General features: G+C 36.1%; 2 protein-coding genes across 9 annotated transcripts in view; one reads left to right on the top strand and one right to left on the bottom strand.

Annotated features, from left to right (window-relative positions):
• Positions 1-24,655, bottom strand: part of LOC124368713 (bromodomain adjacent to zinc finger domain protein 2B) — a 216,358-nt gene that overhangs the window by 177,527 nt on the left and 14,176 nt on the right. For 5 of the 7 annotated variants that reach the window (XM_046826019.1, XM_046826017.1, XM_046826020.1 and 2 more), the window contains exon 2: positions 20,001-20,085. The exons of 1 other annotated variant lie outside the window; for it this stretch is intronic. The gene's annotated coding sequence lies outside the window, so the exon portion shown is untranslated. Of the gene's footprint in view, positions 1-8,225; positions 8,508-20,000; positions 20,086-24,655 lie in introns of those variants that run through there. One more of the 7 variants, XM_046826015.1, reaches the window with a different exon arrangement.
• Positions 5,635-24,655, top strand: part of LOC124368715 (angiotensin-converting enzyme-like) — an 85,776-nt gene continuing 66,755 nt past the window's right edge. Inside the window, exon 1 of one of the 2 annotated variants that reach the window (XM_046826022.1) lies at positions 5,635-5,754. The gene's annotated coding sequence lies outside the window, so the exon portion shown is untranslated. The remainder of the gene's footprint in view (positions 5,755-24,655) is intronic. The other variant, XM_046826021.1, reaches the window with a different exon arrangement.

Here is a 24,655-nt window from a genome sequence, read left to right on the forward strand (position 1 = left end):
CATCAGATCCTCTATATTCACTGAGAAATATAGCACATCATAATTTATCACCGAAGCTTTCCGGTTCATGGGCGTCAAATCACTCTTAACACAATTAAATGGAGAAACATATCGGCATCACTGTGAAGAGTCAAGCATTTCCGGTTTAATGAAACAAAGCGAGGTATAAAAGTTGCAAGATTTTAAATGATGTTTACGGAAAAAGTAAATTGGTTACCATGACGTCGGCCTCAGAATTGGGGTCGCATACGTTTTTTCCACAATTACTTACTGAATGTATTCATGGAACCAAGTAAGTCATTGTTGAGAAAATTACGTTTGAAAGAGTTATCTCAGTGATTTCCGAAAGAGAGAAGGAGAGTGTTTCAGGGGGAGAGGGGGGAGAATAGATGGTTGGTGAGGAGAGCGTGGTGGGGGTGCATGGTGAGGGTGTGTGCTGTAAGCCTTTTGTACGCTACTACCTTTTCGGGAGAACCAACCAAAAGTTTCCTACAGAAAATGCACTGAAATGATGAAATAGCCGGTCTTTCTTAACAAATACACAGATTTAAAATACAATTTTATTCAAATCAACACAATACTGATCTTTACGTGTTTGGTCAATACGAGATCACAATACATCTTGGAAAATCTATACGTCTAATTTAATTTAGAGAGACCTAAAATGTAATAACTTTTAGTAATGCACCAAGAAGAAAGTACTTGTTGTTTATTACAGTGATGTTTGCGTATAGCGGAATATATATATATATATATATATATATATATATATAACTTGGGCTTCTCGTAAAACACTTTAAATAATACCGCACAAATAATAGCTGTCTTGTAACAGGTACCTAACAGGAAAATATCCGGCACACAATCAAGTTTTTTCAGTGCGCTAACTTCAATTTTTGTAATTGTTTCAGTACAAGTAAATAACAGCTGTTTTTGATACGTACACTTGACAGTATAACTATGATGAATTATTGCGTTGTACAAATAGAGTAAAACATGAAAGTTTTAATTGTTATTAAAGGTTTGATGAAAAACGTTCATTACACGGAACAAACGCGTCTTTTGGCGTTACAATTAGTTTTACCATTCAATTGATGTATATTAGAAATGTATGAAACAGTTTACCCTCATCCTTAGGAAGGCATAAGATTCTCAACTCGGTTCGCTTCGCTCGAAAAACATGAATGCGGATAAAAAACAACCTCTTTGGCTCCTATTGATGACAACTAAGATTTTTAACAGGTATAACCTTGAAATCTGAAATTATATATTGTTCAAGAACACATTTATTAACTCTACTTCGCACTATAAATAACAAAATGATTATTTTCTAAAGGTTTAATAAAAATTAAATTAATCTAATCACTCACAATTTTTAAGTCTCTGCGTATGTTTTCGATGTATATTTGGTTTTATCCCTTTCCCGCACACATGCACTAAGGATCCCCAATTTCAAACCCGCACCTGGAATTTGTAACAAGTATTACGACTACCTCAGTTCTCAGTTTGATCTCCAACCATATTAGTGCAGATTTACACTTGAACTGTACGTATCAAGGGTAGTGTAACACTAAAAAGTTTAATCGTAGACAAAAGTACAGTATATTTGATCTAGTTTTACTGTACATTATTGATGATGGGATTGAAATGATCGTACTGCCTCATGTAGCCGTGTACGCGGTATGTGTCACAGCCCGGAATGTACTGTACATGTACACACAAGGCACAGTACGTGCTTCGTACACTGTACACCGACCCATTAAACTACGAGTTGCTGTCAACAATGATCTATAGATTTGAGATAAAGACCCAGGCTTACATCTCTACTAACATCAGACTACATGATCAGTTTGATACTGCTTCACACAGCCGTGTACAGAGTGCGTGTCACACCCTGGAATGTACTGTACATGTACACACAAGGCACAGTACGTGCTTCGTACACTGTACACCGACCCATTAAACTACGAGTTGCTGTCAACAATGATCTATAGATTTGAGATAAAGACCCAGGCTTACATCTCTACTAACATCAGACTACATGATCAGTTTGATACTGCTTCACACAGCCGTGTACAGAGTGCGTGTCACAGCCCGGAATGTACTGTACATGTACACACAAGGCACAGTACGTGCTTCGTACACTGTACACCGACCCATTAAACTACGAGTTGCTGTCAACAATGATCTATAGATTTGAGATAAAGACCCAGGCTTACATCTCTACTAACATCAGACTACATGATCAGTTTGATACTGCTTCACACAGCCGTGTACAGAGTGCGTGTCACAGCCCTGGAATGTACTGTACATGTACACACAAGGCACAGTACGTGCTTCGAACACTGTACACCGACCCATTAAACTACGAGTTGCTGTCAACAATGATCTATAGATTTGAGATAAAGACCCAGGCTTACATCTCTACTAACATCAGACTACATGATCAGTTTGATACTGCTTCACACAGCCGTGTACAGAGTGCGTGTCACAGCCCTGGAATGTACTGTACATGTACACACAAGGCACAGTACGTGCTTCGTACACTGTACACCGACCCATTAAACTACGAGTTGCTGTCAACAATGATCTATAGATTTGAGATAAAGACCCAGGCTTACATCTCTACTAACATCAGACTACATGATCAGTTTGATACTGCTTCACACAGCCGTGTACAGAGTGCGTGTCACAGCCCTGGAATGTACTGTACATGTACACACAAGGCACAGTACGTGCTTCGTACACTGTACACCGACCCATTAAACTACGAGTTGCTGTCAACAATGATCTATAGATTTGAGATAAAGACCCAGGCTTACATCTCTACTAACATCAGACTACATGATCAGTTTGATACTGCTTCACACAGCCGTGTACAGAGTGCGTGTCACACCCTGGAATGTACTGTACATGTACACACAAGGCACAGTACGTGCTTCGTACACTGTACACCGACCCATTAAACTACGAGTTGCTGTCAACAATGATCTATAGATTTGAGATAAAGACCCAGGCTTACATCTCTACTAACATCAGACTACATGATCAGTTTGATACTGCTTCACACAGCCGTGTACAGAGTGCGTGTCACACCCTGGAATGTACTGTACACACAAGGCACAGTACGTGCTTCGTACACTGTACACCGACCCATTAAACTACGAGTTGCTGTCAACAATGATCTATAGATTTGAGATAAAGACCCAGGCTTACATCTCTACTAACATCAGACTACATGATCAGTTTGATACTGCTTCACACAGCCGTGTACAGAGTGCGTGTCACACCCTGGAATGTACTGTACACACAAGGCACAGTACGTACCTGTACTCGGTGCAGCGACCCATCGAGCTACGAGTTGTCAACAACTATCAGTTATCTATAGCTTACAGATAACGATAACCAGACTTACGTCTCCACTAATATTAGAGAACATGCACAGCCATATAACATTTTGATCAAAATATAACGGGGATTTAGTTTTTCTTTATCAATACATATTCGCCGATAAACATTTCACATTCCTCTTCACACACCTTTTTATAAGTAATCTCTTTAGGAATAATGTACTTGTGCATGCTGCATCCCGACGTATTTAGTGATTTTTTTATCTCATTAACGGTGATAAAACGTTTAAAATGGTCGTCCTTTTAAAGTTCTCCAAGTTTGGGAACAGGAAGTCGCAGGGAATTGTAGTGTCCGGCGAAGACGGTGGCTGAAGTAACATAACTATTTTGCTCGTTTCCAAAAAAGTAAAAAAGTAGGTCAGAAGGGAAACGCGTTCGTTGTGCAATTTGTATGAGTGGTTTTGCCATGATCAACATAACTCCTGATTGACTTACAAACAAATGGCAGGAATCCGTGATAAAGTGCATTATTAAATAAAAACAATTCCCAAAAAATTTTAATATTTTACGGCCTTGTCGAACATTTTTCTGTTTCGGCTCTTCAAGCAGGTGCCAATAGACCGATTTCGACACCCTCTTTCATAGTGATTTAGTTCATTTGTTCGACAGTTTTGTCAGTAATTTTCTGAAACTTTGGTCTTTCCTTGGATTTGTAAATTTACTGTCTAACTAAAATGTAATGCATGTCACTGTTTTACCATCACGATATTCTCTCTTTGAGTTTGAATAAAACCGCCATTTGGAAATTAAAGCGTGTAAATAATTGTGATTCCTTCTGTAATTAGGCATTCAGGTAATGCAACTATATAATATAACTAATTCCAACTTGTTACAACAAGCTGTTCATAAATTCAAAATAGGTAACGGAAAATACGAAATGGCGGCTGTTCAGGTATTTTTTGAGTTTTCGAAAGTTTGAGCACGATAGTTTTGTTTGCCTTTGGTCCCGAGAGTAACACCTGAAAGTTTGGCAGAGTATACTGGAACACTCTGTATATCGTCATTGACAATGTCTATTTTATTGTTTAGTATGTGTAGCCACATTTGCAACTTTCTGACGCTAAACTGAACAATTTAATTCGTAGTACATATAGACAACAATTTGAGATTTGTGAGTAATTTGAGCTTATTGGTGATTTCCTTGGAGATCCTGTCAATAACTACTAAGGGCCCTACATATCTTTCTTAAAACCGTGTCGTCTGTCAGTGGTTAAGTACAAGTGGAACTGACTTCGTCTTTATAATAAAGTAAAGATGCCTTGTTTTACCACGCAAAGGTCTAACAAGCCATCTAACATTCAACCTGGGACCCAACGGCTTAAAGGTGACTTACGAACCACCACCAATGGCCGGGCAGGCGGGCTGCTTGCAAGGACAGGATCGCTCAGCGGTCACTCATCCAAGCAGCAGCCACGCTCGACATTGCTTGATCTGGTTATCTCGCGATAACCGCCGTATCCGCTACACTGCGCCATTGGCAGAAATTTATTTAATTCCTGTGCGAAAACTCTAGATAGAGAGATCCCAGACACTTGGAACGTGGTAAGGAAGTTTCGTTATTGAATCCAAAAGGCAGCAACGTAACAAGTAACACTCTAACATTTATCCATTGGTATTTTGGGTAACCATGATCAAAACAAGAATAAACAAATTATTAGTAACCAGAGTATACTGTAATGTTACGTTGTCCACACGTGAGATGAAGTTATTTTGTTAAATTGGTCGGTCTCTTATAAAAATAGAACCTTTCACTTGCGTACAGTGAAGTAACCACGGACCGTCACAGATGGTGGGGAGGGGAGAGGAGGAAGTTTTGACGGGTCCTTCTTCACTCCGTGTATAAGTTTGTTATCGTATTAAACTTAAAGTGAAAAACAAAATCAATGTGACAAGGTGTGACAACATCGGCCAGATGTTTAGTTCACCTGCCGCCTTACTTATTATGCACTTTGTACTTTACAACGCCGACATTTTACGACCAATCCGTTGAGCGCCGAGGAGCGCGGCATCAACACAACCGTAGTAACGGTATTGTGCGATGTTAATGACCGTTCCTGTGAACGTACAAACACCGCGTCGTATGCAACTGTCGCTCAGGCGAGTGTCGCATATAATGAACCACTGAGTTTTACGAGATTGTAATGGTTATTGCCGCTCCAGTTTAATGCGCATGCGATACGGTATGACACGTCTTTCAAAACAACCTTCCCCCACATACGCGAACAGCTTGTTTACGATCGATCACCGAACGTGCACGGTACATAATCTTCATTCTACAGAGCGTAGTATACAATCAATTATCGTGTATAACGGTATGCACGTGCGAAGGATCGCTCCACTGAACGTGAGTCGTATACAATCTTATCGTTCTCAGCATAGTATACAAACAAATATATTAGTAGTTTATTACGATCGCTGCACTGAACGTAAGTTGTATATTATACTATATATTCAATTGAGTGTAATACACACGCAGCGTGTAAAATTATCGTTAGCGTGTAATACGCAGTATGTTAAATTATTGTTTTGTTATCGATCGCTACACTGAATGCCAATTGTAATATTATTCATTCTACTCTGTGTAAATCGCAGCGTGTAAAATTATCGTTTTGTTTACGATCGCTACACTGAATGTGAGATGTATATAATATTCATTCTACTCTGTGTAATACGCAGCGTGTAAAATTATCGTTTTGTTTACGATCGCTACACTGAATGTGAGATGTATATAATATTCATTCTACTCTGTGTAATACGCAGTATGTTAAATTATCGTTTTGTTTACGATCGCTACACTGAATGTGAGATGTATATAATATTCATTCTACTCTGTGTAATACGCAGCGTGTAAAATTATCGTTTTGTTTACGATCGCTACACTGAATGTAAGTTGTAAATATTATTCATTCTACTCTGTGTAATACGCAGCGTGTTAAAATTATCGTTTTGTTTATGATCGCTACACTGAATGTAAGTTGTAAATATTATTATTAATTCTACTGTGTGTAATACGCAGCGTGTAAAATTATCGTTTTGTTTATGATCGCTACACTGAATGTGAGTTGTAAATATTATTCATTCTACTGTGTGTAATACGCAGCGTGTAAAATTATCGTTTTGTTTATGATCGCTACACTGAATGTGAGATGTATATATTATTCATTCTACTGTGTGTAATACACATCGTGTTAAATTATCGTTTTGTTTACGATTGCTACACTAAACGTGACGTTGTAAATGTGTAATGTTTAGAATGGATCCTTGAACTTTGGATAACTTTGATACTTAACATATTTTGATTGAAGTTTTTGTTGAAACTTATCGTAGATTTAAAAAAAGTATGTAAATACCGGATTTGTAGATACATACTGGATTGGAAGATAGAGATTTAGTATTCTAGCGAATTAATTTCTAACTGCAGTCATAACAAATATAATGTATAATATTTTTTTATATCTTGGAAGTAATAATCTTGTATCCGAGATCTTTAATCTGTTATCAAGTTTTAGACTTTGGCAAGGGAATCGCTACACTTTGGTTAATTTGAAGTATTTTTGTGCTTGCTTTTGCTATCTGAAGATGATGATAGATTACAATCTTCGAAACATTATGTTCTATTTTTCTACATATAACGATGGCAAATGTATGAAGTCCTATTATCCTTTTAAAACAACAATCATCAATAACAACCACGACACAAAGATATACCTGCTGATCCGACACATTGATTAGTGTGGTATCCACAACAATGTCAGGTCATTTATATATAAATGCATGATTAATATTCCCTCAGTGGAGTAAGCCTTTTAATCAACATTGGATGTTATCATACAAGATTATCTTCTGAATCTACTCGACTGCATTACAGGTTTATCACACATTTGTTGGCTTGCCAGGTCACAGGATTTTACTTAGTATGGGTACTTGTTTGCGGTGTGTATGTGACAATAACGTGAAGTGAGATGGTTGAGGGGCTTCTTGATGCAATCGTGTACGTGATATAAATAGTAACATAATAAGTGCGCGGGCCTTACCTTATATCACGCCCGCAATTAACTATTGTGTAAGTGACACGACCATTACTGTAAACAGCCACCTTTTGTCACCACTGGACCACGGAACGACAACCAATACATTTGATTAGCAATACGATTCACAAGAAGTCGCCGTATCGTCACATCTATTCGATCAAAACAATTCGTTATTCACTAAAAGAATAGTAATGTACGCGTGTACAGTTTATGAGTGTGACATCGGCGCGGCGTACTCGGACATAACCTCAAAACGTTGCTCCGCTCCCGCAAATCAATAAACAATGCGATATTACCAACCCGTTCTCAGAAAATACTCGACGGAGGGAAATGTTTGTGTTGACGAAGGCGTGCGATTAGAGAGGGGATCGCTCTATTTCCTTTGACGGTTCGGATCGACATCGATTTGTACGTAGGTGGTGGTGATAAAGCGAGGCACCGGGGAGACTCGGTTCCCGGAATAAAGGTGACGGTGGAGTGAGAGAGAAGTACCGGGAGCGGACATGTCGTTCTGCGTCTATACAAGGCGATTTGTGGGCCAGGCGAGTGCATCATACGCGATCGGTCGGTCGAGCCTCGTCTCGCCAGGACGTTTCTCAATCGATACGGTCACTTCAGCTCTCGTGTGACGCAGCCCTTTACCTTCGGCAGTCTCCAGGACCGTTTGTTTACTCGCGGACGGGGGTGAAAGGTGCCCAAACGGTAACCATGGGAACCGGAGATAAATAGGGTAGTGGGTACGAACGGGTCAGTCGGTTAGTGGATGACTGAGCCGGTATCTTACCGTGTAGCGTGGGCGGTGGCGGCGGCAGCTATTACATCCACACAAGACACAACACTAGCGGTGCACAACACAGGACACAGCACACACAAAGCACAAACAAGATGTCGGATCGGAGACGAGACGCGGCGCGGTGGACTCGGCCCGGCCGCTGGCAAGACTGTTGTGAGATGGGGACGGAACAGAAAGCGTGGGGAGAGGCTAGATTATGGAACGGCCGAGTCAATAATCATACCCCTCTCCGCGCACGGCGCTCTCTCTCTCTCGCTCGCACCACCTCGCGGCGTACACCTCTCTTCTTCTATTCCAGTTGCATTTCTCACTGAAAATAGTCGCCGATGGTCAGAGCCGGGCGGGCTTGGAGGGGTGTCGGGAGGGGACTGTCACTCACACACGCACACGCGCGTTCCCGCGACCGCACCGAGCTGCGCCGCGCCGCGCGCTTCCAACTGAAACTGGCCGCTGTCGCTGTACACAATACATCTTCACTCTTCAGGTCGTAGCGCCTTACACACTGCACATCACTGCAGCGGAGAGCTCGAGTTGGACGCTACACACCGGCTAAATACGAGCTACAATTTAATTATCTACGTTTGTTTCCAATATCTTGCACAGCGTCTTCTTCATGCGCCCGGCTGCTAGATTTGTCAACCACACGGCTGCACTCCAAACGGTATTTAGTGCTACAGAACAGGCGAGAAACGCCTACAATATAAAAAAATGCACACCTCACAGGTAACGGATCAGCCATGGATAAAAAGTAATATGAAATAAATACATCGTGATTAATAACGTCACTCTTGAATGAACATTGTTATATTAATTTCATAACCCTACATTCAAATTATATAACAGTTTTGTAACGGGTCGGTGCACCTTTCGATCAAGCTTCATGCATGTACGTCATCGGTTAGATTTCTTGCCGAATGCTACGAAAATAATAGGAATTTGCAAAATTCAGGCAAAGTTGGTAAGTTGGCACTGATTACTTAGTAATCAAACCATAAAGCAACGTTTACGAAAAAATAAACAGCACGTTTAAAAGAAAAATTCAGTTCTACAAATCTTGAACGTTACTCGATTGGGGATGGATTTATCTCTGTAAGTCAACAAGGAATGGGCGACACCTCCACTCGGAATTCATTTCGTCCGAAAGTATTTCTAAGTGGTGAACCCATGATTAGATATTACTATAATATCGGGATTTAGCTAATTTCCAGAATTTTTATAGAATGTTTTATAGCATTTGAACAATTCTTAAAGCTTTTATTTTGTTGAATGCCATAAGGAGAGTTCCCCCTTTTTCTACCTGGTATCTTCGCTTAACTTTAAAAGCTTTATAATCTCATGGACCATGTTTGATTCTGTTCTTTAAGAATAACACAACGGTGACAAGATTCGTCAGTTGAAAATCGCTATTCACTGAAATTAGTTTAATCTGTAGTGTTACTCTATTGTGTGGAATACAGAGTGAAATGCATGTTAATAGAAGTTATTATTTAGTTTTAAATACACACTTATCATATAAAAATTGGACGTACTGTACTTAACTATTACACTGAACAACACTCAGTAATTAAAAACATCGAACAATAACAAATAACTAATACAACGTAGTTTGTTTAGCCCACACCAAACCTTTAAAAGCCCTATATAAGAAACCATCACACTGTAATCGTTATTAATGAGGTTTTATATTCTGCGGTTGTACAATCTACCTTGTTTTACAAGAGTAGGGTCAGGTAACATTCCTATCTTATCTTATCTACTAATGTCTCCGACCATCAGTGCGGAATACGGCGCTGACCCGCACTCGCACTGATGGCGACGAAAACCATCCCTCGAGATAATGCCTATCACGTAACAGAGTACAATTATAGAGGATCTGATTACAAATGCCTGAGATAACAATCAAATACTAGAATGTATACACAACTATGAAGAAGTTTGAGTGGTTTGGTATGGACTGACAAAAAATTCCCGGATATTTATTTGTAAACGAGATTATATATTACTGAAGCATTTGCTTACTCAAGATGCTAGCGTTAAAAAATAATGACTAAGCGTCCAACAGGTTTAAGTTGAAGAGATATTGTGTCTACATAATTAAAATTTATATGAATTCTAATTGGTCGTGATTGGTAAAAATAAAGACCAGACAAATTTAGAACTCTATTGCGGCGCTCCGCTCCTAACGGACTAAACATTGTTGCGGTTGGACGTTGGGAGTTTTGTGGATACCAGAGCCCATTTCTTTATATCTTGTTCACATGTGTTCTCTTCTTAGGTTCCACCTTTGCTGCCAAAGTATGGTCGGGATGGGGGAAATCTCGCCCTTTATTTTAAATATAGAGGCAAGATTTAATGAGGCGCAGTTTACCCTTTGAATTTCCGGCTCCACTTAGGAAATATAAACTTTATAACTAAAATATAAACCGGCTCCTTTATAAACAACGGAAATAGCAACAATATGCGTCTATTTAATATTCGAACAGAGAAAAAGGGCTCTCCCCTTGTCTCATGAGGTAAAAATTTTACAACTGCAAATTAAAAGGCATATATGGTTGTTAACGTACATCGAGTAGCCTATTGAAAGTTTTCCTACAATTGTAACACAATATTATAGTTATGTGAAATAAAGGTTTGGCAGATATTAATTTGGCCTCATAGTATCCGCTATTGTCCTGGTAGAGCTAAACTGGTGATGTCAACAATTTCATCGGCGGTTAAGTGGTGGTACTAAGGAATTTGAAACCCCATAAACATACACCATGTCTTCCCTAATTCACTATATAACAAACTGACAACTTCAACACCAGAAACTCACCATTTTATTCACACCGTATTAAGACCAAGCTTCAGAAAGTACCTTAAAAATATTTTTGTTAACTAATGAAACACTCAAGAGCATATTTTTTAGTAATTGTCTTGCGTTTTCAACTAATTTAGAGATTTATGTAACTGTACGATAGTAAAATTCTCGTACATTAAAATAAATCCCACAGTATTATAAAAAATGTCCACTTTTGAGCTAATATATTCCACTTTGCCTTTGGAATGATAAAAAAATTTAATAATTATGGCAAACTTAGTATTTTAATTTGAGTGTGTTATAAACGAGATTCAAAAGACTAGAAAAGAGAATTAAATGTTGTAAACACCATCGCCTTTCATGGAAATTTGCGAAAATAATGAAATAGAATTTGAAAGAAGAATTTGTCTAAATCTTCGTATCGTAATGAATTCGTATTCAAATTATTTTGCACCTTCCATAATAATTTTTAAAATAAATACGAGGTAAAGGGTGATGTACCAATATACTTGCATTTAATGTGAGATATTCATTGGAATCAACAAGATTCGCAGTCACGATTAGTGTATATCTTTATCAATAAATTCAACTCCCATGCCACATTGCCGAGTATAAACCGCGCAGCACTCATTTTCGTATATTCGCATGGACAGTCCATAACGGCCTTACGCCGAATAGAGAAAAATGCAATGTGTTTCATATAGCACCACAAAAGAATACGTCAGCTTGTTAGCGAGTGCCTGTCACTTATTGCTAACGTAAAAACGTAGGTGTCTTGCTTCACACCTTTCATTTTCTAACTACGTCACTCATACTATTCAGTGAGCTGTTGGCAGGCTGAAAACTCCTTCTGGAACTGGTTAACAAAATCTATCAAGATACAGCTTATGCAGTTCCAGGTTCGTTCGATGTTTAATTAATGCAACTTCTCGTACAAAAGAGCGTGTCGAGCGAGGGCATCAAGGGAACTCAAAGAATATAGGGACAATAAACCATGTATTCAATTTGACACGCCTCGAACTTACCTATCAGCAAGATAGTCTAGTAAAATTAACAGTTCAACCCTAACATGCTAAAAAGTTCTACCTGGTGGCAATTTGTTCTATACCCTCCTAGACAGTAGTGGTAAAAAGTTAAACAATACGGGGTGAAAAGTGGGTAAAATAGCACATTTCAACTGATTATTACAAATGCCTTGAGAACTATTAGGTTTAGCGCAAACGTAGAATACAAAATTAATCTAGATGAATATGAAACAATAAAAAGGTATTGCTATTTGTGTAGCGGCAAACTGTTACGGCGAGATGGAAAGGTTACGGATACGGCTATAGATATAGATTTTGTTGATCATCGTTTAGCATTGAGATACATTTCATTTCATTTATGAATACACTGAGGTTGGTGTACTCGGATATTCCACACGGAAATGGTGTACGGTTTATGTTTTGGGGAACTGCAGCGGTTGTTTAGCTCAACAATATGTTGAAAATGCAGAAACGAGTAGCGAGAACTATAAATAACAATCAAAACAGGCCCGTTCGTGGATTTTCTACACAATTCCGCACCGGGTTTTACTAAACAAACCAGTGGCCGTGGATATTCCTGAGAACACCCAAAATGTTTCGAAATGTATCTTATTAGAAAATAGTAACTGGTAAGAATCGGTAGTGCCTCAAGTGATTTATTAATAATACGGAATGTCTCAAGATTCGGTGGCATCTGCATTTTTTTAAATTTCTAAATGATTCTTTCCTAAATGATTTGTAACAAAAACTTTATCAGAATAACAAAATACATTTTCAGACGCTAGTTTTTGACATATATATATATATATATATATATATATATTACTGTGACTATTTGATTAATCCAATCCAAACAGCCACGATCTGTTCGGCTAATATTTTGAAAAATTGTGTAAAAGTAATAGATTGTCTGTAAATGCAGTGAAGAAAAATAATTATCTTAATTTTAGCTGTTTTAACTTGTAAAATGAGTTAAATTGGAATGTCAGAGCATAAATGCTTTTGAATGTATACAAATTGAACAAGTAGACAATAGTATGTATCTCGGGGATGCACGTGGAACAAACAATTTTGCGGAAAGTACACACTTAGAACATACAAAATCTCAAAGAAGGGTTACACCTTTTTAAAATTGCTTTTACTTTTTTAGGAAATTTTTCAAGGTTTAACTGCTTTTTTGTCTTTATTACGTTATTAGAAACAAAATTATGGCATGTGTCTCAGGGTTGAAGCATTATTAGCTAGCGGTATCCATTACAAATGATTAAAAATAAATAAATTTGAGATTATGATTTTTTTCTCAGCGTGTTTTTTTTTTTATTCTGAAAATGTTTTAAAAAATATGTGGAAATTGGGAAACAGGCCATACGCAATACATCAGAAATAGTGAAAATCACGGAACCGTAATCAAAGTATTTTATTATAATCATTAACTTTTGTTAGGCCTAAACGTTTTAATGAATTTCTGATACCATCTGAGACTAGATGTTCAAATCCTTTCTGAAATCGTACAATAACATGCATATTATAATATACTTATTTCAATATAATCTATTTCCATATATCAGTGTTTAGCATGGGATAAACATTGCATTTAAGGTTTTTGCACGTGTTAATAAAGTTCAATCATTCATAATTACTGTTAGAGAAGTTGGTGTACATGTAATTGATACACATGTTTGTTGCGATGCCTGACTCCGTGTCATAACGTGTTCACATGATATGATATGTTCACTTCAAACTAGTTTGTAAGTCGTGTGTTAGGTTAAATATCACTTGAGTAAGAGATCCAATTGCATATCTCGTAATGTAGTGTTACGGTTTTTTGTTAAATTTAACGATGGAAAGTGTTCGAAAAATATATTACCTTCTCAAACATTTCACCGTCAAAAACGAACTCAAAAAACTTTTAGTTACAAAATTATAATGATTCAATTCCGTTTATTTTGAACTCTTGATTTTTACTTTATCCTATCAATATGTTTGTTTAAATAACTACACGACCTGTACATCATTTGCGAAATGTTTGAAGTCGATATGGATGTAGTAAACGTGCTTATATACTATTTTTTAATTCATTTTAGTAATTTTGGTTAAGGAACAGGGGAACATTTTTTAAATATTGCGTTAAAGCGTGTTATTAGATAAACCGTTAACCAGAATGAACCATTGTACCACAATGGAGTCACAAGCGTTATCACGCTCACTTTACTACTCTGAATTACTCCAAAGTGTATCCACAGAGTAAGCGAATATTCCCAAAATACGTAAAAAATAACAAGAGTAATGTACGGCATTGCTCTTAGGTAAATAGGTTTTCACTATGTAAATAACAATTTAACTGATAGACTACACCATAACGCCTAGGATTCCCACCAAAATTGCATTGGCCTAACATACTGTTTAACTATTTAAAAAGTAATATCTCAATCGTCAATTCATTAGAATGTATATATTCGTATGAATGTACACTATGCATATGAGAATACGTGGACATTATACCCTGATCGTTACTAAGAGCCAATCAAATGATGTTATTGAGTCAATAGTAGAGAGAGCGATTTCTGTCATCGCGTTGCCTGCTGTGTCGAGTGTAACACGCCACTAAGTGTAAATAAGTAGTAACTGAGCTGACTACTGAGAGCCGAGCGGTATAAACACAGAAAATCAGTAATTATAACTAACTAGAATCATAATGCAAGAAGTAACTGTGTCATCTCGTTGCCTGCTGTGTCGAGTGTAACACGCCACTAAGTGTAAATAAGTAGTAACTGTGCTGACTACTGAGAGCCGAGCGGTATAAACACAGAAAATCAGTAATTATAACTAACTAGAATCATAATGGAAGAAGTAACTGTGTCATCTCGTTGCCTGCTGTGTCGAGTGTAACACGCCACTAAGTGTAAATAAGTAGTAACTGTGCTGACTACTGAGAGCCGAGCGGTATAAACACAGAAAATCAGTAATTATAACTAACTAGAATCATAATGCAAGAAGTAACTGTGTCATCTCGTTGCCTGCTGTGTCGAGTGTAACACGCCACTAAGTGTAAATAAGTAGTAACTGAGCTGACTACTGAGAAGCCGAGCGGTATAAACACAGAAAATCAGTAATTATAACTAACTAGAATCATAATGCAAGAAGTAACTGTGTCATCTCGTTGCCTGCTGTGTCGAGTGTAACACGCCACTAAGTGTAAATAAGTAGTAACTGTGCTGACTACTGAGAGCCGAGCGGTATAAACACAGAAAATCAGTAATTATAACTAACTAGAATCATAATGGAAGAAGTAACTGTGTCATCTCGTTGCCTGCTGTGTCGAGTGTAACACGCCACTAAGTGTAAATAAGTAGTAACTGTGCTGACTACTGAGAGCCGAGCGGTATAAACACAGAAAATCAGTAATTATAACTAACTAGAATCATAATGGAAGAAGTAACTGTGTCATCTCGTTGCCTGCTGTGTCGAGTGTAACACGCCACTAAGTGTAAATAAGTAGTAACTGTGCTGACTACTGAGAGCCGAGCGGTATAAACACAGAAAATCAGTAATTATAACTAACTAGAATCATAATGCAAGAAGTAACTGTGTCATCTCGTTGCCTGCTGTGTCGAGTGTAACACGCCACTAAGTGTAAATAAGTAGTAACTGAGCTGACTACTGAGAGCCGAGCGGTATAAACACAGAAAATCAGTAATTATAACTAACTAGAATCATAATGCAAGAAGTAACTGTGTCATCTCGTTGCCTGCTGTGTCGAGTGTAACACGCCACTAAGTGTAAATAAGTAGTAACTGTGCTGACTACTGAGAGCCGAGCGGTATAAACACAGAAAATCAGTAATTATAACTAACTAGAATCATAATGGAAGAAGTAACTGTGTCATCTCGTTGCCTGCTGTGTCGAGTGTAACACGCCACTAAGTGTAAATAAGTAGTAACTGTGCTGACTACTGAGAGCCGAGCGGTATAAACACAGAAAATCAGTAATTATAACTAACTAGAATCATAATGGAAGAAGTAACTGTGTCATCTCGTTGCCTGCTGTGTCGAGTGTAACACGCCACTAAGTGTAAATAAGTAGTAACTGTGCTGACTACTGAGAGCCGAGCGGTATAAACACAGAAAATCAGTAATTATAACTAACTAGAATCATAATGCAAGAAGTAACTGTGTCATCTCGTTGCCTGCTGTGTCGAGTGTAACACGCCACTAAGTGTAAATAAGTAGTAACTGAGCTGACTACTGAGAGCCGAGCGGTATAAACACAGAAAATCAGTAATTATAACTAACTAGAATCATAATGCAAGAAGTAACTGTGTCATCTCGTTGCCTGCTGTGTCGAGTGTAACACGCCACTAAGTGTAAATAAGTAGTAACTGTGCTGACTACTGAGAGCCGAGCGGTATAAACACAGAAAATCAGTAATTATAACTAACTAGAATCATAATGCAAGAAGTAACTGTGTCATCTCGTTGCCTGCTGTGTCGAGTGTAACACGCCACTAAGTGTAAATAAGTAGTAACTGTGCTGACTACTGAGAGCCGAGCGGTATAAACACAGAAAATCAGTAATTATAATTAACTAGAATCATAATGCAAGAAGTAACTGTGTCATCTCGTTGCCTGCTGTGTCGAGTGTAACAAATACCGAACGGTGAACACCAGAAAGTAGCTGTTACGACTAATCAATAGTACTGCAAGCGGTTGTTGTGTTCGCTCGCTGTCTGCCCTGTCGATTGTTACAGGCCATTAAGTGTAAGTAGAGCATAGTATGAAAACTAATTTAACCAGCGTTCTTGTAATGTTACGAGCTAATTTTAGTTTACGTAATCAATCAATATATAAATACTGACAATGAGTCAATTGAGAACACTATTGAATATTTCATTAATTGTTTACAATTTAGAATAGATCACAAAAATACATGCTCCTTCTAAACCTATATATGTTACATTACCCAAAACCAACAATATAAATTTATCAAACTTTACCGTAAGAGAATTAAATTGATGTAATTACCAAAGGACTTAATTTTGGACAAATTTTTTTCCGATGCATTTAATTTTGAAGTTATAATTAACATTATTTTTCAAAACATTGCATTCCACAAGAGCAAAAGAGAACACTCAACTTTCTCGTAAAATTCAAACTCCGTTCAGATTGACATAGTCCAACTTTGAATCCAGATTAAACAACAGAGCAATGTTCAAACGTAATTATTCACGATATATCTGATTCTTCATTTCATTTGCAAACACTTTACCTAAACCATCACCTTAACGAAACTACAGCCTAAACCCATAACTGTCTTACGAAATAATAAAGACATAATAAGAATTTCTGGTGACAATGGGATGTTACTGTAATAATGAATGTAAAAGATTAAATTACAGAAGCAGAAAGACAACTAAGTGACACATCCACATTCATAAGTATATCGAAATTAAGAAAAACCTAACTTACTTGATTGCATTTTCGGGAATCTTCGAACTCCCAATGATCTACATATTACCAAAGATTCACAAAAACTTTAAAAAGCTCCAATTAGCAGAACTGTTTCTTCAATATCTTATCTGACTGAGAAAATATTAGAATTTGTAGATGATTATTTCAAAGAAATCGTAAACATGTTCCATGTTTATGAATAATAGTTTTTACCTTTGAGTTCATCCTGAAAATACAAAATTAGTTACTATCGATGTTCAATCCTTATACAATGAAATGAAAAATGCCTTTATTAAAGAAGCGGAGTTAGGGCTGTAAAGCCCTGTCTATCACTCGACCTCAAAGAAATACTGATTATAAAAAAGATTAGTCTGACTTATTATTTAAACTAACGCTTGAAAGACTCACTATCACCATTAGAATTCCTTATAACAAAAATAAATACAATTTTAATTATAAATTGCTTTAGTTTAAAAAACGAATGTTATCTACAGCAGAAAGAGACAACCATAGTGACTCATGTCACGAGCAAAATTGTCAATATTTTTTTTAGAAACGGTTAATTATTAATACATATTCATGATTCAGCAACCTTATGTTAAATGATAAAGTTGGATGATATGTGACTCAATTATGCGTCTTTGATGTAGATATTTTTATTGAAAACTTCTGAAAACATTAGTCAGCATCAGAAACACTAACGCATTTCATTACTTATTATAAAAAAGGCCGTCCGTTGCCATCCATCCCACGCCACGAAAGCCATACTAAATAAGCAAAAGGTCTACCTCACAATTTAAATTGCAAAAATGCATGTTCTGTTAAACCTATCAAACAATTTCACAAAATTTAAGAACATGTGTAATGATAGCTGTAGTGTGTTATAAATCTCTATGAACATTACAATGTACATAAATCAATACTATATAGTGTCATTTCGAATTTTGAAATTACTAGACTAAAGAATAATGATCTAATTCTCGTATAGCCGATATTAAAACACCTCCTAATTTACAAACACATCCTTCACATTAATTTATCTATGCAAAAACACAAAGAAAAAAATATGTAGGGAGTTCAACAATATCAAGAAATTTAGATGCAACGCTTGTAGTTTAAAGGTAAAATAAACAGACACGTTCAATATTAGACATTAAAACACAGTTTCGTGTAGGTTTCCTAGTAATAAACGATGGAATATTAAGTGCAATTACATTCCAATGAACGTAATTGATCCACTAACCTGTAATTTTGTTAAGGGATTATATCGAGATAGCCCTCGTTTAACAGTGAGATAATTAGGATAGCATAAAATATAATTATTTTTACAATAAATTAACTCCTTCCACGCATTTTAATGTTTGTCTAAATTAAAAATTAATGACTACTGGCGTAATTTATTAATGCTCAAAACCCATAACATATATACAAATATAAAATAGGGTTAAATGCGACTTAAAATCGTAACAAAAAGACCCAATCAGTGAATGCTTTTGCAAGCAGTCCTACCAACGTCTTAAACCTCTGTCTGCTATTTCACTTTTCCCGGTAAGCTACTTTTCCGTCGTTGTTAGACTGGATCAGCAGTACTTCTGTTTAAAAGAGGGTCAAGTTTGCCTCTACGCAAACAGTTTGACTCCAACAACCACGAAAACATTGTAATGTCTTAACGTAATACAGAAGAACTTAAAATACAAAGAAATAGAATTTATCCCACGGATTGACTGGCACGATCAGCGATCATATCTACTCGTTAACTGTGTTCCTCATACGCCCATTACAATAAGGTTACGTGCCTGAATGTTGTTGTTGTTGTTGTGATATCGATCCTTTTTTAAAATAAATACCGTATGTGTAAAGCATGCATACGCAATATTACTAGTTGCGTTCATACAGATGATTGTATTGTTGCTATAACTTTCACAATTAGTTTGTCAAGCGCCTTTGAAACCGGTACGTGATTTAATATTAAATAATTTTACAACATACGGACTAGATCTTACAGTTTACAATCGTTACATGCCCACTAATCTTCAATTAGTGTAATTTTTAAAATCTCAAATTGAAAAGACTAAATCAATTGAAAGACGTTTGTACAAACCCTGAACATACAAATCTTAATTATGGATTTTTTAAATTAAATTAGTTTGGTTATAGATGTATCTAAGTTCATCCTTTGAGAGTAAAAGACTTACACTCAGTTAAAACTTCAGTTTAATTTGTTATTACAATATAATTTTACTACTACACCGATTTGCATCTACTCTTTAAATGAGTTTGGTTCGAATGAAGATATGAAGATCGAGGAATTTTCGAATCTTGTACATTGCTGTTGTGGGTGCTTGTTTTTAGTTCAAACACTTATTTTGTAAGTAAATACTGAACTGACTTGAAATGGCCAACAAAATTAAAAACTATTTTACAATCCAGTTCAGTGCTGCTGACAGCCTATATCGTCTTTAGTTCTTTTTATGGTCACAGATGACAGCACTTACCAAAAAACCACGAGAACGGCTCTGCGCTTGCTCCTAGTAACTTGGGGGTCTTGTAGTTGAGGTTATCGCCACCAGGTGACGGCACCTACCAACAGACAAAATACAAAAACTAACGTGCTGCTTCTAGTTCTGAGCCCTTCTACATGAGGTTACCGTCACCACATTGCGGCACTTACAACCTGTGTACACAGTTCATGTTCTCATTTCAGAGGACCAGACAAGCTTCTTCGATCTCGAATCACGAGTTTGCGGAAGGAGATCATTGATACAAGTGAAACAAATCGCTCGCTGACTCCAGTGCAAAATTTACAGCCCTTAACGCGGATGGCTGAGCGTAACTTTAGGCGGGTTTTCACGAGGGTTTCTACGAGTGACTGGGTTGCCTATATACCTCACAATAATATCGAATCAGCCTGCTCAATATGTCAGTCGTAATAGTGTCGACTCCTTTTATAATTTTGTTATGTCATAGATTTAATATTCCATTGATATTGTTATAAATATTACATTTGCTATAGCTTAATATTTTCATTTACAATTAAAATATTGTCATTACTATTATCGTAAAATATATTCATTGTAATTTTGAAGTCTAATCGTAATTTTACTGCGTTGCTTGTAAACAAATGCATTTACTTTAATGTATTCATTAAGTCTCGGCAGATCTGAACTTCCTGTGTCAATTAACCAATTCACTGCGTTTAAGAGAACGTTCTCGGGAGAACAACCTCGCCCAACATTCAATCGTTACCTTGTACCAAATTTACTTTGGTTCACACACCACTCTTTCTAGAGTCGACTAATTTTAAATATCCTAAAGGATAAGTATACCTTATTGTTTTTATCTTCTGTCACAATACTACCAATAAACCTATCATTTTCCAAAGGTTCTTTAACAAATTGAGGTATATCTTGTTTGATCATCTGTGTATCTAGCGTTCTCCACCAGCGCATGACCCTCAAACAATTTGATCAGGGGCCAATTTTGGAGTACTTAAGTTACTTCCACCTTGTGAAGTAATGTTTTTGCAAAAATAGTAACGGCATGAGATGCAAACTTCTACGGCACGGCTAGTGATGGACTGAGCTCACAAGTGAGTGACGTAAAACTCGCTAGGGCAGGGTTCACACTGGTACAGTAACAAGTCACCTGAGATCACGTGACCTACAAGGGAGCGAGTTCGGAAGTCTATTGCCACTGTCCTGTTACATGACTTGGTATGCGTGGACCTGGCGTCTGATAACAAGCGTCTAGTGTCAGTCAGCAAACTCCTGACTGCTCAGATATATTATTCACTGCTTCAATAGACAAAAACAACGGTATAGCTTTTGTTCCAATTGATAAATACACTGAATTTTAAATATTGTTTTAAAAAACTGCGGGCATAATTAAAAGAATGTTTAGTAGGCCAGGATTTTTTTGTCAATTTATTTTTGTTAGCCAGGAATTCGTTGGCGAAGAGTTAAAACTACTTAATCGATTCGGCTGAATTTTTTATGTTCAATCATATAGGTTGCGTAAGATGTACAAGTAAAACTTTTGGAACATTTGGCCACGCTGCAAGTCAACTTTCATTTTAAAGGAATGTATCAGTACACATATGGGTATATTTTGATTAATAGTACTATAGATATTGTCATGGAAATTTCATAATATAAGTTCCCTTTACAAATAAGTTGGTTATGTAAGTTGGATTAATTTAATTTCTTCAAAATCATTAAAATATTTATATTATATTAAGGCAATGGTTGGGCGCAATAATGACAACCCAAATGTACGAGCTTCGGTGGGGTTTGAAAACACAAAATTCTGGAAGCAGTGTATTTACCTAGTGATAGTAGCTATTGATTACTTAATATTTCATAATTCTATGAAGAGCTGGTTGTAGTGAAATCATTTTACGTTTAAACCCTGTGCTAACATTGTCGAACTTCAAACACTTTAACGCACTTATTTTTTTAATCGTAGCATTATGGGAGGTGTCTCATTTTAAACATATAATTAATACCAAACGCTGTTAGTGTTTCTTGTACACTGTATAATTTTTAAATATTTGAACGATTGAGTATAAAAAAGTTTGAGATTGTTTTACTGAATAACCGATAAAAATATTGAAAAATCTAAGAGTTTGGATACGTACTAATCATGTATTTCAAATGACATAACTCCCATAACTCTGTACTGTGATTCAATGTTTATTGAAATTAAATTAGGCTATTACCATTTGTACAAATTTAAGTAAATTTGTCGTTAAGGGTTTTTACATTTTCGTCAAAAAGCGGAAAGTAGATTTTTTTTAGATATTTTACTGTTACATAGTAATGCAAGTATAAAAATAAATATCGAGCAATATATATTGTGTTTTTGATTACTTTTTCATGGTTACGATTAATAGGCTTTCCCTTGGTATAATCTAAAATTGAATTTGACTCATAATAATAACTGATAAAGTTATTTTAACCGGAGAATGTAGGTTGCTATAATATCCACTGGTGTTCGCTTCAGAACGACTAGGATGTCACAAGTTATGATGACATATACCTGGAGATTTAGGACTTAAGTTCAAATTTGTTATTAAAGGAAGTGAAATGTATTTTGACAGCTCATCAGACGTAGCATAACCTAGGAAGAAGGATTCAGAGTGCTGGTTAAGGATGTTCTTTTGTTACAGCCCAATTTATTTCTACCTGTAATTATTTCAGTTTTCAACATCTGTTGTCTCATCAAAAACTGAACTACAGTGTGAACCCTGAACATATTTTTTGATCTCTTAATCAAAATATTATCACTGTGCATGACTAATTAAATAATGTAGTTTTGTCCTTCCCATTAAGAAACCACACTACCAGGAAACATTGCATGAAAAGTTTCAGAAATTATTTAAATATAATACTCTTGCAAGAAACCAATAATCACAAGCTGCAATCTCCAAATGAATTGATCTCTGGAAGAGGCATCCTACATACTATACACCTGAACTTTGTCAGGGTTCCTAGACGGGGAATCTGGCTGTATAATCACATTTTCATGAACCTGAACTGTGTGTCAAGTTTCATACTGGAGCACTTAAAAAGAGCCCTCAGTTTACATATGATGTTCTTAAAAATATAAGGATATAAATTTGAGTTCTTAGGCTTACACGGTTGGTGCCATAACTAACATCATAGATTTCCGGTTCACACCACGTCAAACATTGCTTACACAATTAATTATAATATATAACGATGCAAATGTCAGGAATCCCATCATCCTTTCAAACCTTCCATCAGCAATAACAAACAATTACATTCTCAAATTATTTCAGTCTCCCTGTGGAAAACCACCTTCAGTCAATAAATGTTAAACCGAAATCTGGTGTTAGAGAATTTTTTCACTCTAGGCCTCTTCTCTAGTAATCCGTTGTAGACCAGTCAATCTGTGATTTTTAAAGGAAAGAATTATTGTAAAACTAATTTTTCAAAGGTAGCATTTGGAAGCTTTTAGTTTATAGCCTATACCTTGGTACATTTTATTACATTATGTTAAAATAAATCTTAATTTTCCTCAGTTAATTCTCTACAAATAAGATTATGTTCCTTAGTTGTTGAACTTAATAGCTTAAAAGATAATTACTAACGTTTAATATTTTTGCATTTTCACGTCCCTTTTTCACAAACTTACATTATAACTATTTTATTTTGTACAACTCGACAAAACTCTTAGAATAGCAGTTGCAGCACAATTTATAAGCTTTCAAAAAACATATACATTTCATAGTTGGATGTAAAATAAAACCTACAATAACCACTTTTAGATGTAAAAATAAAATAATGACTTGCCACGTTGCTGCCAAAATAAAGTAATAAGTTAATTATCTAAAATGATACCTTGGGGGTGGGCCTGGTTGTTCCAATGTTCTTTGGAATTTTGCCTGCAAACTTGATCACTTAATAGAACTTTTAAATGTTTTCTCTCACACATCACAGTGTCACCATCTTGGCTCAACATTGCAGCTGTAGTCACAAAAAGGAAAGAATCAAGGTATTCCTCAAAGAAGAACCATTCTAGGACACAAGAACTTAATCTCGAAGTTGTGCTCAAAGTACTTGGTCTCAAAAACTCGCGTACAAGGTGGTAACCAGTAAGCTGTCGAACCAAGAGAGAAAAAATTTTCTACACGTGGTAATTAGGTATTACTCAGCCAAGAATTTAGTTAAAAGAACATCAGAGAAAAACAATACTAACCAGTAACAAGTAGAAGGGCTGCAAAAATATATACATATATAAAATATAATGCAACAAAATAACGGTAGACTATTTCGTTTCATGTTTATAAACAAAACTGTTTCCAAACTATATAAGTACTATCAATCCACGTATATATATATATATATATATATATATATATATATATATATATATATATATATATATATGAATCTACTGAGATTAGTGATGTATTAACTGTCAATATAAAAACTCATAATATCACGAGTACCTCAATAACCTCAACAGACTTATATATATATATATATATATATATATATATATATATATATATATATATATATATATATATATATAGAAAAGAAGGGGTAAATTTGAACATAGGGTACATTTTACAAGTTTAAATTATAATGTTTATTACTACTGTAATATACAAAATCTTCACTGA

This window comes from Homalodisca vitripennis, chromosome X, assembly GCF_021130785.1.
Source record: "Homalodisca vitripennis isolate AUS2020 chromosome X, UT_GWSS_2.1, whole genome shotgun sequence".
Classification (NCBI taxonomy): domain Eukaryota; kingdom Metazoa; phylum Arthropoda; class Insecta; order Hemiptera; family Cicadellidae; genus Homalodisca; species Homalodisca vitripennis.